Below are 17,251 nucleotides of genomic sequence, written 5' to 3'. Positions count from 1 at the left end.
CATTTGTGGTAGGCATGGGGAGACAAAGCGATTTGCTTGGAATCACAGGATGTTGATCTGAAGCTGAGATTCGAACTTAGCTCCCCAGCTCTAAAGTTCGCAATTCAAGAACTTATGGCGGGAGGTGTGTCTAAAAGTGTATGTCGATGCTGGCCATCAATGAGAGAGACCTGTGCATTTTTCAAATGGGTGGTGAGAAAATATGAGTATGTTGCTGGAGATGTGGGCCGCTGTGCCACCAATGTACTTACTGGGGAGGGTAAACACCCTTTATTCCGCAACTCTCTTTCCGCATACCATCACTCCGCATACTTTCATCACAAAAGTACTATGACTCCGCAATGCCATTATAACGCATGGCATTACATTTTATATGCTTTTACCACGCATACATTTACAACGAAATTCGTTGCAAATGCATGAACGGTAAAAGCATGGTTTTTTTAATGTTTGGATAAGGTAAGTATGGGTATAGCGGTATATGTTTTGGGCTACTGAGGTATATGTTTTGGGGTGTTTGGGTATTTTAAGGGTTCAGATATAGTTTTGGGTTATGGGGTACAGGGGTATTTTTAGGGTTCAGGGCTAGGTTTGGAGTTTGGGGTACAGGGGTATTTTAAGGGTTCAGGGCTAGGTTTGGGTTTTGGGTACAGGGGTATTTTTAGGGTTCAGGGCTAGGTTTGAGTTTTGGGGTACAGGGGTATTTTAGGGTTCAGGGGCAGGTTTGGGTTTTGGGGTACAGGGTTATTTTTAGGGTTCAGGACTAGGTTTGGGTTTTGGGGTACAGGGGGATTTTTAGGGTTCAGGGGTAGGTTTGGGTTTTGGGGTACAGGGGTATTTTAGGGTTCAGAGGTAGGTTTGGGTTTTGGGGTACAGTGGTATTTTTAGGGTTCAGGGCTAGGTTTGGGTTTTTGGGGTACAGGGGTATTTTTAGGGTTCAGGGATAGGTTTGGGTTTTGGGGTACAGGGTATATTTATAGGGTTAAGATGGGTTAGTGTTTAAGGGTGTTGGGGTATTTTAAGGAGTAAGGGTGGGTTATGATTATGGGGTGCAGGGGTATTTAAAGGGAGCAGGGTGGGATTAGCACACGTTATGAGACATGGCATGAAGGGCAGAACATACCACATGCCCCCAGCGTTTGTCACGCCCCCAGAACTTGCCCAGAGCACAACGCAGACACACCCACAAGGGACTACTTTGCTGGCCCGGTTCTTTTACCTTTTAAATGTATATGGTGGGCGTCTGCATAGCCTATGTGCTTCTGCTGCAACTGCCCTTTCCAACGCTGTATTGGGTGTTGTGATTGGTGCTGTGGTTCCTGAGATTACCCGCCTCAAAGGATTGGGCTCTCTCTTTATTATATTAGTATAGATATACAATAATGAAAAACAAATATTTTTATGTAAAAAAATGAATTAAAATTTTTTTTTTATTGTAATTTAAAAAATAACATAAAAAGATTTAAAAAATGTAGTTAGAAAATATGAAAAAAACAATAATATTTACAAATTAGCATTTAAAAAATCTTTGAAATTCACTGAAAAAGCCATAGATTTCAGACATGTTATAGTTGGAACTAGCATTTAAAAAACCTTTGAAATTCACTGAAAAAACCATAGGTTTCAGACATGTTATAGTTAGGAATTAGCATTTAAAAACCCTTTGAAATTCACTGTAAAAACCATAGCTTTCAGATAAGTTATAGTTAGGAATTAACATCTAAAAATAAAAAGATTTAAAAAATGTAGTTAGGAAATATAAAAAAAAACAATAAAAATAGTTTAAAATTAGCATTTAAAAAACCTTAGAAATTCACTGAAAAAACCATAGGTTTCAGAGGTGTTATAGTAAGCTGGACATTTCACTCGTATAAAACCATTGAAATTCCCCCATTATAGTTAGTAGTACTAACTATAACTCGCGCGCCCGCACTGCACTGCTGATGATGTCACACATTATATCATTCATGACATGGTCAGTGACATCACTGATGACATCACTGATGACATCTCAAATGACATCTCCATTGAAAAGAGATGGTGGGACTTGATCCACCAATACCTAAATTAGGTCCTTAAGTAACGTGAAGTAAAACCTGGCCAGTAGCAGCAAACCTTGCGGGTCTGAGAGGCGGGTTAAAAATAGTGAGGGGACAGCGGGAGAGGTGGAGGACCTGGTGATGCATGCAGAGGAAGCATGACTAAGAATGTGAGAGTGCATCTCTGTCTCTCTTGCTGCACGGTTGCTATTGCTGCCCATCTTGGATTTGTTCAAATTTTTGCAAGCTTTATATTTCACAGAAGTGACAACATTTTTTTCCGCATAGTTGCACACTCCTAATGTGGAATAAATGATCTTTATTTCATTTATGTCAACATTTTTGGTAACTATACCTCTTTAAACTGGATCCACCACGGGATTCCGAATTCACGGGGTGTGGTCCTTAGCAAAGTTCCCACACCAAACTCCCTTGTTCCCAGAGCCATCTAATCATGTCAAAGTGTTGGCAAACTGGCTGGGCCAAACTAGACCCCTTGCTTATTAGCATGAACAGTTACAGGGTGTGACAAATATCATCCAGTTATATGTTTTGGGGAACAGCATGCGACTTTTAGTGCTTACTGCACCAAAATCTGCATGGTCTGTTAAATAGCTGCAGTAGTTACTGTATTTATCAAAATTAGCCAGGCTCCTCCTACAGAGATGAATGTAACCCAATATAGATATGTTTGTCACGGCTAGTACAGATTCAGAGGAAGCTTTTGCTGAGCTCATTTGTTCTATGTCTGGGAAACTGTGGCTAAATTCATGTAAAGTAATGGGTTTGTATGGGCAGTCAGGGTTTTGTTCCTCGTTCCAGTGACAAAGATAGTTGTTAAAGCTCAGACATTGGACTGGCCGCAAATAGTTCGAGACACACACCAGGGATGTACTATTTTCCTCCTTTGTTACATTATATATTGGTCCCTTTGCTGGAAAATAAGGGATCACCACACAATCTCTGGTTTCTGCTTTAATGAGTTTAGGAAAGCTGTATTTTAAAAGTTGAATAACATTCATTTGCTCTTCCTTGCCTCATAGTCTCAAGGCTAGACGTAGTAATAAGCTAAAAAAGGCAAACATTATGCTCTGTCATAGTGTGTATGCGATTTAAGTAATAACACACGTTGTCATGGCCTCAACTTTGTACATTTTATGTTAAATAATCTATGCAAGCTTCAGTTAAGGAAATCAAGCACATTTTAATTAAGAGTAATTCATTTTTTTGCTTAAAACCGATTTCCTTATCATACTATTCCATCCTGAAGCCATCACCTTGAAAATATGTGTGACTAATGCTCGGTTCCACATTTTCTTAAGCAGTTAATACTTGACTTACAGTTGCAGCTAAGATGGGCTGCTGAGTCTGGGCTATGCACTTGCAAATGTTCGTAAATAGCCAGACTCTCCGTTACAAATGTACAAGGTAGTGGCAGAGTGAGGCGTTAGCCGTCATGCCTTACCGCCTCACTCTGCCACTTCAGAAAGGCAAGGCTTCACCATATTTACAAGGATATGGTGCAGCCTTGCATTTCCCACTGTGCTGGCGCTACACATAACAGTATAGCGCCAACACATGCACCCTTACACCACAGTAAAGGGTGTCTGCGTGCATGAGAGGATTGTTAATGTGTAGGAAGGTGTCTATTCCTGCACATGAACAATACTGAAATGCCATTTTGTCACTTCTATTTGTGCTGCTTAATGTTGCGCACATGGAAGTTACAAAATTTCATTTTTTTAAAGGATTTTTTATGTGCAGGAAGGGCCACCTACCTACACATAAACAATTCAAGCCGTTTTGCTTTTTCCATGTGTGCTGTACAAGGCAGCACATGTAGAAAAATCAAAACAGAGGGGATATAAAGCATTCCCTGGTATTAATTTTGGTGCTGCCTCCCTTGTACATAGGGGTCAGCATCAAAATCAATGGTTGTTGCGGTGGAACACCCACTGCAAGACCCACTGCCCACCCCTTTCACACTATGCATATTGTGAAAAGGGGAACTATTTACAAGGCAGCGTTAAGCCACATATCGCTGCCACAACGTCGTTAAAAGTGACGACGTGGTGGCGATAGGAGCTTGTACATATGCCCCTCAGCCTTTTAGTTTAGGGCCTTGTGTTTACATTACATTCCTGAATGGTTTCAACTAAAGGTGGGATGTACATGCCTTAATCAGTTGGCAAAACTGTCAGAGAAACAGTTAGTATACAGGCCAAAGGAGAGGCCTCGGATTTCTACTTGTCAATCAGAGGACCTGCAACTTTGTGGTAGTTGGGTGCATGTTTAAATCGTTCACATTAGAGGAATCAGACAGGGGCATGAGCTGTGCTACTCAGCAGCACTGAAGTGAAAGCTGCTCCCCTTGTTTGTACTGCCCTCAGGAACCCTCATTGACTGTGGCATGGACTGAAGAGGGGAGTTAGATAATAATAATGTGTGATGAATAAGTTGTCATGTTTAAGCCTCAATAGAACCCTTAGAGGCTTCTAAAGCCGTATTAAAAATGAGATCTGATAACTGTATGGCTGATAAAATGTGTTTCCAGTCCACTGAGTATGGCCTGATTTAGATGTTGTTGAATGGGTTACATTGGTGACGGATATATCATCCGCTGAAATACAAATACCATTATATCCAATGGGATTTATATTGCACAACTATTTTTAGGCTGATCGGATGTGTGTCACTGTTGTGATGGAGTAACCCGTCTGCCAAGATCCAAATCAGGCCGAGAATATTCTCAACAGTATATAACATTCTGCTTTCACGGGTGACCGCAGTGCAGGCTGACAACCAGTTGCTTATACTCAGCCTTATTTCTACATGTATGGTTGTATTCCTCTGATCAAACCATCAAGCCATTTCTCAAAGCCTCTAAGCTTTCTTTGGGTACAGAGATGTGGATGATAGGCAAGTTCTTGCTATTGAGAAATGTCCAGTGGGTGCATTTACCTCTCTTTTCTCCTTAAGCAAGTACCTAACCTTAACTGTCTGAATTCTCTATCCCCACATGTACCTTAGTAGCACTGTGGGGAATCTAGTCTTGGCCGAGCTGGCAAATGTTCTTCTTTGGCCTGTTAAGTATGCATTCAGAGACATATTTTCAAATGGTGTGATAATTGTCCTTCCATGTAGTAATGCAGAGCTAGATCATATTTTCGTAAACACACTAAGCTGAAAGCCCTAGAGATCGATTTTCCAAGAATCAAATCATTCATTTGCCTCATATTCAATTCATACAACAATGCATATTTATAAATAAATTATGTTATTTTTTTATGCTACTGTTGTATGCCATTTTATTGTTGATGTAATCCGTGTGCGATTTTGGATATGCATAAATAAGCAGTCTTTGTAATTTTGCATTATTTTTCAAAATGCTTTCATATGAATTTATTATTCATATCAAAATATGCAAATAGCTCTACGAATCTGAAGTTACAATGAAATATATTTTCTGATGCATGAACTAGAACAGTGTACTGTAGCCCAAGGCCATTGGCATACAATGAAAATAATTTCTGACACTTGATTGCTGTAAAAAAAATAATTATATTAGTTTTAATTTCATTTTGAGCAGATTACAATTATAAGCACATATCTGAGGAGGACGTGAAAGCAGTACAACGGGGGTCACACTATATTCTCTTTTGTTTCATCTTTCTTTTCTTCTCTCAGTCTCTTTTTTTTCTCTCTTTTCTCTTCCCTCTTTCTTTCCCGCTCTCTTTCTTTCATTTTCTTGGTAGCTTTCTTTCTTTCTTTCTCTTTCCTTCTTTCATTCTCTGTTTCTTTCAGGCTCTTTGCTTCTTTTTCTCTGTCCTTCCTGAAATTTCGTTCTCTCTTTCCTTCCTGCTCTTTGAATGTTTGTTGTTTTGCTTTGTTTGTTTGTTTGTGTGTTTCTTTCTTCCTTTATTTCTTTCTTTGTTTCTTTCTTTCTCAAAGGCAAGAGGTTTCCTGCAAATGCCAGATTGATTGAAAGTGTTATACCTGTGTTAACCAAGACCTTCTGATTTGACACAGCCCACATCCCTAGGCCTATTACGGCCACAAGGACCCCTTCCCTAGGGATTCTTCCTAAAATAATAGGGGATTGGGTGTGAACTCCCATCATCAAACCTCTGTAGGGCCTTGGGGAGCCTCCCCAGGGCCAAAATCATTTTTAAGGGGAGGGGGCACACAGCCTTCCTCGGCCACCTACGTACCCTGATGATCCCATCCCACAGGTCCAAAATGTAAGCATAGGGGAGGGGACCTCCCTAAGGCGTAAACGTCCTTATGGACCCCATCCCCCGAGGCTGGCTAATCTGCATCCTGGAGTGCCCACCCCAGGACGTAGTATTTTTTCCTGCCTGCAGGAGTGCATGCAGGGAAAGCAAGTGTGCTCCCACTGACAGGATCTTGGAAAATGCTCCGGCCAGGTCGGAGCAGGCTTTTGTTTTTCTTCCCGCCCTCTTGCAGGCAGGGAAAATCATATTGCTCTTGCCTGACGGGGAACAAGCTAAACAGCTTCTCCCGCTGCATATGTGGATGCAGATACTCAGCATGTCTGCGGGGGCCTTGGGGCTCCCCCGCAGCTCACAGCATACTGTTGAGGGTGGGAACTGGGGCACCCACCCAGGAACACCGGAGACTCCAGGGAATGTGGCCCTGGGGCAACTAGAGGCTCAGGTAGGCTTCCTATCCCCCTTCCCTTTAAAAAGGAAAAAGGCCGAGGGAATGGGGTCACCGGGCCTATAGTGGGAATGTGAGGGGGACTCAATGCCCCCCTTAAAATATATGTTTTGGCCCTAGTGGATGGGTTGCCTGGAGCCAATATTGGGTCAGGGAGAGTGGCTCATCTCCCTCTCCCATTAAAGACCCCAGGTATGGGCTCCCTGGGCAACTTGTGGTTTGGGGAAGGGGCTATGCATCCATTTCTCCTTTACAAATATCTTTTGGTCCCAGGGCTCTCATAACAGCAATATATTTGCTATGTCCATCAATTAGAAAAATACAAGACAGATTCTCAAAGGAGTCAATACATTTAAAAAGGCAGAGACATACTACACATATATGAGATTGCAATATATATAATCAGAAAATGCTAGTCTTGTGTGGAGATGTCTAGCGGGTAAACAGCCTTTACTCCATGCCTTTACAACGTGGTCTAAACCTTGAACATTATCTCACTGGACAATATTTAACAGGCCAGTAGCCCTAGAAAGGCTATATGCCGGAGAAATGTCAGTCAGATGTAAGTCATACCTAATGTGTGACTAAAGCGCCCCAGCTAAGTGATTAATCAAAGCACTATGCCATATTGGAAGCAGGAGAATTCCTTATTGGACTTTACTTCAGAATGGCTGGTCGTGACAATCACTTATGTATCAGAAATAGGAAAGGTCATGAAAGGTGCAGAATTATGAACAAAATTACTTAAAGTCATGTGCAGTTGTGCATTCTTTTTGCACAGCAATTTCTTACTTAACACACCAAAGGCCTCATTTCTGTGTCAGGGGGAATTCCCCCTTCGGTCGCATTACACTTTTTCCACAACAAGCTCTCATTGAGAAAAGGGAGGTCAAGTTCATCCCTACACCTCAATGTAGGCACCTCAAGGCAGGGACCTCAAGGCAGTACCCTCTCGGCCTCCAACAGGAGGCCCTGCTGGATGCCCCCATAGTCGAGTTCTGACAGTTGTTACGTGTCGGAAAGGTGAGCACAGCAAGGCTTCCGCAACCAAACTTTGTAATCTCAAGGGCAGAAATGCCCGACCTTGAGAACTCCGAGCCTATCAGAAGCCAGCCAGAATGACCAGCAGGTTTAGTTTACAACTGCCTTCATTGTAATGAGGCAATCATAAAGTAAACTGACTGGCCCATTACACTGAGGCCGTAAAGACTCTGACCAAGGGTCGTAATTGACCCCCAAATGTGAGAGGTGAGAAGATAGTTGAGCTGTTGCCCATTGAATTCTTGGCCTCTCAGCTGTTATTGCAAACTAGTGTTGGTATCAACTTTCACATCAGCTCTTCATCAACAAAACTGTGGCGCCCCTCATATGATGGATTGCGGGCCATCATATCCCCAATATTATTAAACATCCACTGAACCTCCTTACCAAACCGGATTAAATCATTCAACCTCGTCTGTTACAGCTATGAAGATGATACCCAAAACCTTTTTAAAAAGGATGGCATGGAAGACCTCTACAAATTATAACTTGATCGCTGCCTTCTGCCATGATCACGTAGATAATGAATAACTATCTAAAGCTCAATACCACAAAGACAATATCAGAACCCTAGGGTAGCCATGGATTCAGACATATACTTGATATCACATTTAACAACATTAGAAATAGTTCCTTCTGCGCAATGAAAACAATCTATAACACTATATAAAATCTTATCATAACTTGGGTACCAGCAAAAGCTGCAAGACATCCACACACCCATTATCTCTAAGCCTGACTATGTCAACAGCCTACACCTTGGTGCACCGAAATGTATCATATGCAAAATACAACAAAACCAAAATATTGCCGTAAAGAGTCCTCCGCCTACACCAAATAGAACACATTACTCCAGTCTTGCAATTGCCCCACAGGCTGCCTATATATAGAAGAGCAGTGTTCAAGACACTTTCAATTGTCCACAGAGCCTCCCAAGGAACAGGACCACTATACCTACAAGTTAAACTTGAGAAATACAAACAAAACAGGGCACTACTCTCCTGACTTGCATGATGAATACCACTTTATTATAGGAAATCCATAGGAGGCACTGCTTTCTCAGCACAAGATGACATGTTCAGGAACTCACTACCAGTCAGCATTCAGAACATCCATGAGCCTATACACTTTAGAAGACAGTTGAAAATAGGGCGAGTATGTATTCTTACACTGACTAGTCATAAAATCGATTCTCTTAGATCAGCTAGACTGGCGAGACCATGCTCTCTGTCAAATAAGGTAAACAAATGTACACTCATAAATGCTTGCTTCTTGGTGAAGAGCGCTGTGGAAATGGCTGATTTTGGCTAGTTATAATCTAGATCTTGCGTTTGTCACAGAGACATGGGCAGATTCTTCATCAGGCCCAGACCTCAGCTCATTTACCCCCCCCAGATACTCCTTGATCAGATTGATCGGACAGGCAAAAGAGGTGGAGGGTTGGCGATCTTATACCAAGACGAGTTTAAAGTCATGTATAATCCCCTCCCGAGTACAACAGAATACTAAACACTTGTCTTTAAGCTAGCTCTCCCGATTCAATATTCCTTAAATGGGTCTCTTATTTATAGACTTCCTGGCCCCAGAAATCTCTTTATAGACAGTAACAACACCCTATAGGACATCAAAGCCAACTCCCCTGTTTTGACAATCCTGGATGATTTTAATTTTTAGTTGGACAGTGTTAATGATAAAGATACCAACGATCTCTTAGCCTCTCTATCACTTCTGGGACTCCCACAGGTAGTAAAAGACCCTACACATTCAGGGGACATACATTAGATAGCATTTTCTCAGACAGTTCCATTATCCAAGTCTCCTCAGTCATGCCACTAACTTGGTCAGATAACAGGGCAGTGATGCTTCAAGCAGACCATGCAAATCATTCCTCTAAAGAGACCTTGGTGCTGCATGTCTCTAAACAGCATCCATGGCATAAAGGTTTGGCAGACCAGTTCTCCGAAAATCTGGGTAGATCTATGCCTAAAACATTATCTGAGTTAGGAATAGAAACAGAAACATATCACCAATGGATCAATTCAATTATTAATATACTCACTCATTCAAAACTTGATAAAAATAGTAGATCATGGCCATTGGAACCCTGGTTTTATGAAGTACTGAGAACCCACAAACAACTTTGTAGAACATGGGAATTCAGACTTACAAATAACAGTTGCTTAAAACCAAAACTAGTTATTCTATTAACAAAATTAAATCTGCTATTAATATCCCTAACAAACTGCTTGCCACAGGGATCAAGTAAGCTCCCAGAAGCGAAAAACTCCAAGGTGGACCAATCGTTTTGCAATGAACTAGCCACTTTTTTAAAGATAAAGTAGAAGACATGTTCAATGTTTTTGTCATGAGTCAGACTTCTGATGATGCTTGCAGGTCTCATACCATTCAAGAGGATACTGCGTGATACTGGGAATCTTACCAACAATAGGTTGGGAACAAACTTAGCCACCATAGGCCAAGAATGTCAGCTGCATTGGGACGGCCTCTTTCAATCATTTACCCCCTCACAGGACAACAGGTAGCTGTATTGTTGGGTCACATCTTAATCCCTGCCCCCCTAGAGTTCTGCATCTAGCCACCAATGTTGTTCCTGCTTACCTCTTGACCCTCTTTAATCAAATGTTCTCCTTGGGCTACTTCCCCAAAAAATTGAAGATTGCCTATATTCTCCCTCTTCTAAAAAAGTCCCAGCTTGATGCTAGTATTCTTAGTAACTTTAGACCCATATTCCGTCTTCCTTTTTCTGCAAAGATGGTGGAGAAAGCCATATGGCCGGGATGCCCGTCACCCCCTCCCAACACAATCCCCAATAATGGGAAGTCGGACGCAGTTCTGAACTTTTGGAAGGCGGGAGGGAGTCACCCTCCCGGCCGTATTTATTAAAATATGAAACAAAATTTAAAACATTAAATAAGTTTCATAATCATGTACAATTTTCATTTATTACATTTCGATGAAGACATGTTCTTTGGCTAACCTTAACAAATCTCTAATACAAAGGTTTCCTAGCCGAGTCTAACATCCTGCAAATGCATACATTCTAAATTAAAATTGTACATCCTAGCATTAAGGGCCAACGGCAAGGTCTTAACCGGTGTCAGATCCCTACTACCAAAACTCTCGCCCTCACGGTGTGAGTGGCGGCCGCGCAGAGGACTGTACCCTCCTTGCCAACTCTAATTTCCCTTGTCTGGTTGGGGGCCCCCCTTTCCGCTCGACGCCATCTTAAAGGTCGTCCGAGCTCCCGTGTGAGGTATCTGTAGGAAGGACAGCGTGGACTCCCCCCCCATCCCCACACTCTCTATCATATCCGCCGTCGCGGATAACCGGGCCCTGGGAAATTCGTAGGAGGGGCATATAGCCGCCTCCTCCCCTGGAAGGGGCCTATGGCCGTCTCCCCTTAGGTGACCCATCCTTAGTGGGTGCCGCCTCCCAGTGGGAGGGGCCAATGGCCGCCTCCCCCCGGGCGCTCCCATCCATAGTGGGTGGCGCCCCCCTCTAGGGACCTTGAAATTACTGCTCACCGATCATGACCTTACCGCCACAGGCCGGATAGTTGACCGGCTATCCGGCCCCCCCCAAACTCCTAAATGTCATGCTTCCTCAAACCCCTTAGCCATGCTATGAAGTCTCCTATGAGTAAAACATTCCCCTCCCGGGACAGGTGAACCCCGTCATTCAGATACATGTGATCACCCCGAATACACCCATGAGGAATGCTATGCTACTGCGCAGAGCGAAACAATCTACCCAATTTTGTTGTTAACCTTCTTCACCGAATGGTTCAGTGCCGACACCGAAAGGCCCCCCCGCCATACCTTCCTGGGAATCATGTGGGACCAGGCAATCGTGCACCCCGGGATTCTTTTTGCCAACCAGCTAACGGAAGACAAAACTTGCTCGAGCAATACTCGTCTACCCAGTGTCACCAAGTCATTGCCCCCCAGGTGTACTATGACTACAGATGGCGGTGACCTCTGCCGCCCTAACAGACCCTCAACAAAAGATTCGAATTGGTCAATACGGAGCCCGCCCCTTCTGTGGAAGGCAACTCTGTACCCGTATTCTCCAGCTGCGCGAGTCGCGTCACCTGCTTTGAATACGTCCCCGGCAAGCCTCACGTATGAGTGGCCCACGACCCAAACCACTCTCTCCTCAGACGGTGATCCATGACCGCTGGTCCCCTGGAACTGGGTCGACTGCCAATTCCGCCCGCATGACATGCTCGCGAAACTGTAAATCAAACAGAAGACAAGAAGCGTGAGTGCATGTCACTTGACTTCACAACATGTGCAATCGCACATACCTTTTGAAGCAATTCGAGGACCATCGTCCCAACTGTTTCACTTCCTCTGCACTCTGACCCCTGGCTGTAGCCTCAGTAGCAGCCCCTATCCTAAAGGAGTGGGTCCCAAAATCGCACGGGTCCATGCCCGCCGCAGCGATTGTCAGTGCTAGCACCCTCTGGAACTGAAACCTCGTCAGTGGGGTGCCAACGATGTGCCTCAGCAAACTCCCCCCTATGTATCCGCCCTCAGTGCCAAGTATTCCTCTATACACATTAACGGGCACGTGGGGGACCCTGGCACGCGCTGGACAACAATACTGTTTCCCATAGCTCCCTGGTCAGTCTTGGACCTAGCTATCGTGACTACCATCGAATCACCCCTAATTAGGATGTGATCCCTGCACAAGCCTCCCTCCACATCTTTCTTATTCCTTGCGACCAGTTCGCTCACCCGCATAGCCCCATGGAACGCTAATGCGAAAGCTGCCCGGAACAGAACTGCTTCGAATTGGGAGGAGCATGTCGTGACTAGTTTCGCCATGAGTAGGGACAACCTTTCTAAGCCAATCGGGCGCCTCTCGTCTTGCTTGCGACCCTCGAGGCGCTGCCAGCCGCGAAGGGCTTTTTTCGCCAAAAAGGAACCTGTTGGGTCTTTGATGCCATGCACCTGTGCCATAAATGAGATGGCCGCCCTGTGTCTATTGGCCGTTGCCGCTGATCGGCCTTCTCTGTGCAGTGCTACCAGGAACCCTAGGAAGGAATCCTCCTGACCCCAGTTCTGATTCCCTGTCGGACCCAAAAATGCACAATAGGAACGAAACGCTCCTTCGTATGCCTTCGTCGTCCTGGGGGCTAAGCTTGCTGCCATGAGGTCTTGTAATCCGGGGCACCGATTAGCCAGAGTGCTTCGGGGAATGGTGCTGCCGCTAGGTCCGCTGTAGGTAGATAACCCCTGAACGCCTGCATATGTGAACGAGAGAGTGCATCAGCCGCATGATTCAGTACACCCGGCACATGTTTCGCCCTGAACTGTACATTCAGTCTCATGCAAAGCAGCACAACTTCCTTCAACAATCTCAAGATCCATTTGCAGCGTGCTGCCTGATTGTTAATGCATTCGACAACAGTCATATTATCAGACCAAAATACCACAGAGCGGTCTCTGAACTCGTCCGGCCATGCCATCAGAGCAACAAAAATAGGGAATAGCTCAAGGAACCCTATGTTACTTGTGAGACCGCAGGAATGCCACCACGCCGGCCAAGTTTGCGCTGACCATCGGTTACCAAAAATGGCGCCAAATCCCACGCTCCCCGCTGAGTCAGTCCACAAACCCAACTCGTCCGAAGACGCTGGCGGCTTGTTCCACACTACTCGACCGTTAAAGTCCGCCAGAAATGCCAACCAAATGCGCATATCCTGGCGAACCTCTGCAGACAGTCTCGTGCGGTGGTGTCCTTCCTTGAGACCAACCATAGCTTGTGCAATAGAGCGTGAAAAGGGGCGGGCCATTGGTATAACTCTTAAGGCAAAGTTAAGCTGACCCACAGTTTGCTGTAATTGGTGCAGGGTCACTTTCTCCTTACTAAGGCAAAGTTCCAGGGAAGCCCTAATTTTAGCTACCTTTCCCACTGGCAAACGGAAACATCCCTCCACAGAATCGTGCTCAATTACCGAGAAACTCCAGTGAAGTAGATGGTCCAACCGTCTTACCTGGTGCCAATGGCGCTCCAAACTCCCTCATGAGGATGCAAAAGTCCTGTAGCGCCTGCGCACATTTAGTGTCGCCGGCTGCTCCCAAGAACAGAAAGTCATCTAGATAATGCATAACAAGCCTATGCCCTGTGGCCTCGGTGAATGCCCACTCTAAAAAACAGCTGAATTTTTCAAAATAGGCACACGAAATGGAGCAACCCATCGGCATGCATTTATCCATGTAATAACTCCCTTGGAACGCAAAACCTAGCAAACGCTGATCCTGTGGGTGTACCGGGAGCAACCGGAACGCTGATTCGATATCTGATTTCGCCATCAGCGCCCCAGGGCCCAGGTGATTTAACATGGTGACGGCATCATCGAATTATGCGTACCGCACCGAACAAACTTCTGGGTCAATAGCAACGTTTACCGAGAGACCCCTTGGAGCCGACAGATTATGGATCAGCCTAAACTCCCCCGGGTCCTTCTTGGGGACCACCCCTAATGGGGAACAGATGAAACCCTCCACTGGCGGGCGCTGAAAAGGCCCAGCCACTCGGCCTAGGCTCACTTCTTTAGCAATTTTTCTCTCCACCACACCTGGATTATGCTGTGCCGAAAGCTGGTTTTTACAAAAAGGTTCCCCACGAAAATCCCCCACCGGGATGCGGAAGCCATATAAGAATCCCTTCCTCAACACCCCAGCAGAGACATAATCAGGGTATTTGTTTAACCAAGGAGTCATAGCCATGAGATCAACGGGAGTAGGAAATTGTACACAACGATCCACCTCAGTCTTGCTTGGACCCTCCTTTACCTCCCGACCCGCTATTTTTCGATCTGCATGAATTCTCCGGGTGAGAGGAATTCCCACAACGCGCACACACATGCTTGAACCTACATGTACCTTGCGGTCTGTTACAGTTGCCTCTATTGAAGCCCCAACAGACCCCCCGCTTTCCACCATTCCCGCCGGTTTTCGGCTGGTGATCACCACCGGTGCCTGCTCGAAAGGGCACCGCGGGCTTTTGGCGGGAAACCCCCGACCCATTCCCACCTGGCGAGGATGTCCCTGCCGTCCCAGGCAGGAGCTGCTTATGCCAAGAAATTGAGTCGAGGCAATCCCATGTCAGAGAGGAATCATACTCTTTCGCTTTACGAAATTTCATGTCGTAACATTTCCATTCGTCCCCCTCATACATTTCATAAAAATCCATTATACCTGCCTGATAACAAGACAGTTCGGTCAATACCTCGGGCTTACGTTCACCAATAATCGCAGTAAACATTGCAAAGGCCTTCGCCCAATTCGTTATCGTCTCCTCCACCCTGAACTCTGCCATCTTGGCGCGCCAGACGCTCGGGTGCCACAAATCTTTCTGTGTTTTAGCATATTCCATCTTGCGATGGTCAGTCAACAACGAAAACATATTGACATACTTGTCTGCCCATATCAATTCTTTCGTGGCCATCGGGATATGTTGAACCACCCTCTCCCGCCTTGAGGGTAATGAGCCCTCCCCCGCCACTGGCAAAGCGAGCTTACCCGGTTTGGTCGTTGTTCCCGCCGTTTTCTCGAGACCAGCTGCCGGTCCTTCCGGTGTCACCTGTGGGGAAACAAGAGGGAGATTCGCTTTCGCGGCATCTCGCGACTGCCGCAATTGCTGGATTAGTAATTTGGCCTCTTCGGCCGTGTCTCCGGGCGCCGTAGCACCCCCTGCCTGCTTGCTGAGCCATGCGGCCAACTGGGTGGCAAATTCAGGAGGCATATCCTCATCGTTAGCGGGCGTAATCACAACCGGAATCTGTTGACCCGCGTCTGGGGTTGGTACTGGGTCATCAGATGGTATGGCAGGGATGACTGGGGGCACCTCAGGGACCGGAACCTCCCCTGCAACCGTCCTCCTCTTGACCCGTTTCCCTCTACCCTCGGGGACGACTCCCGGCAATGCCGGGCCTATTACCTACTTCGGGTTACCAGGCTTGTTCATTGCGGCCAGTTGTTTCTTGATGCCCGCCATATCCCGACCAAGCGCTGGGACTTGTCCGATGTTTCGTTCCATTCTTGCCATTCTGTTCACCAACATGCGTAGCACCTTGTCTGTCTCGGAACCCTTTCCTGCCTTCTTGCCAGACATTGTTTCGATTATCCACTCCAAGTCGATCAACACGGTCCTGGATCCTTCGCTTCAAAGTCACTGAAAGAGAAACACAAGACTTACAAGTTCTCAAAATTGCTCCTTGTTCCGTCGAGGGCTCACAAGCAACGAGTGGGTGCAGCCTTACGAGCACAGGAACAAGAGGACGCTTCTTCGGATTCCCGCTCTATTTATTCTTCTTCGGGAGGGCGTGTACCCTCCTCCGTTACGCCTACTGGGCGTGGCCATCGGTGTAGGTGTCTAGGACAACCCCTCTTGGGCGGGAAAAGGCGCGCCCCGGCTACGCCGCTTCGGGCATACCAGCCGAGACACGCCCCCCGCCCAAAATGGCTTCCCGGGAGGATCGGGCACCCAACCATACGTTTGGGGGGACCGAGTGGTCGCCCCTTTCCATGAACAATGAACTCTCACGTTTTATCCAAACTCACAAGCTACTAGATCTGTCACAGTTGGGCTTCAGAATCCTGCATAGTACTGAGCTGGGACTGATTACTGCCACAGAACAAATCAGAAAAACTCTAGATAATGGAGGTAACGCTGCCCTGATCTTGTTAGACCTCTCTGCAGCGTTCGACATGATGAACCATAGTCTTCTGATCAAGCGCCTCTTTACCTTAGGCATGAGAGACAAGGCTCTTAAGCTGCTTCAGTCTTTTCTCTCAGATATAGAGCAATTTGTAGAACTAAATGGCATTAGATCCTCTTCCTTTACATTACCTTGTGGGGTACCTCAACGGTCAGCACTGGGTTGGGTTTGGGTTTTGGGGTACAGGGGTATTTTTAGGTTTCAGGGCTGGGTTTGGGTTTTGGGGTACAGGGGTATTTTTAGGTTTTAGGGCTGGGTTTGGGTTTTGGGGTACAGGGGTATTTTTAGGTTTTAGGGCTGGGTGTGGGTTTTGGGGTACAGGGGTATTTTTAGGTTTTAGGGCTGGGTTTGGGTTTTGGGGTACAGGGGTATTTTTAGGTTTTAGGGCTGGGTTTGGGTTTTGGGGTACAGGGGTATTTTTAGGTTTTAGGGATGGGTTTGGGTTTTGAGGTACAGGGGTATTTTTAGGTTTTAGGGCTGGGTTTGGGTTTTGGGGTACAGGGGTATTTTTAGGTTTTAGGGCTGGGTTTGGGTTTTGGGGTACAGGGGTATTTTTAGGTTTTAGGGCTGGGTTTGGGTTTTGGGGTACAGGGGTATTTTTAGGTTTTAGGGCTGGGTTTGGGTTTTGAGGTACAGGGGTATTTTTAGGTTTTAGGGTTGGGATTGTGTTTTGGGGTACAGGGGTATTTTTAGGTTTTAGGGTTGGGATTGGGTTTTGGGGTACAGGGGTATTTTTAGC

Source organism: Lissotriton vulgaris, chromosome 2_1 (genome assembly GCF_964263255.1).
Source record: "Lissotriton vulgaris chromosome 2_1, aLisVul1.2, whole genome shotgun sequence".
Taxonomy (NCBI): domain Eukaryota; kingdom Metazoa; phylum Chordata; class Amphibia; order Caudata; family Salamandridae; genus Lissotriton; species Lissotriton vulgaris.
Note: the sequence above shows the minus strand (reverse complement) of the source record.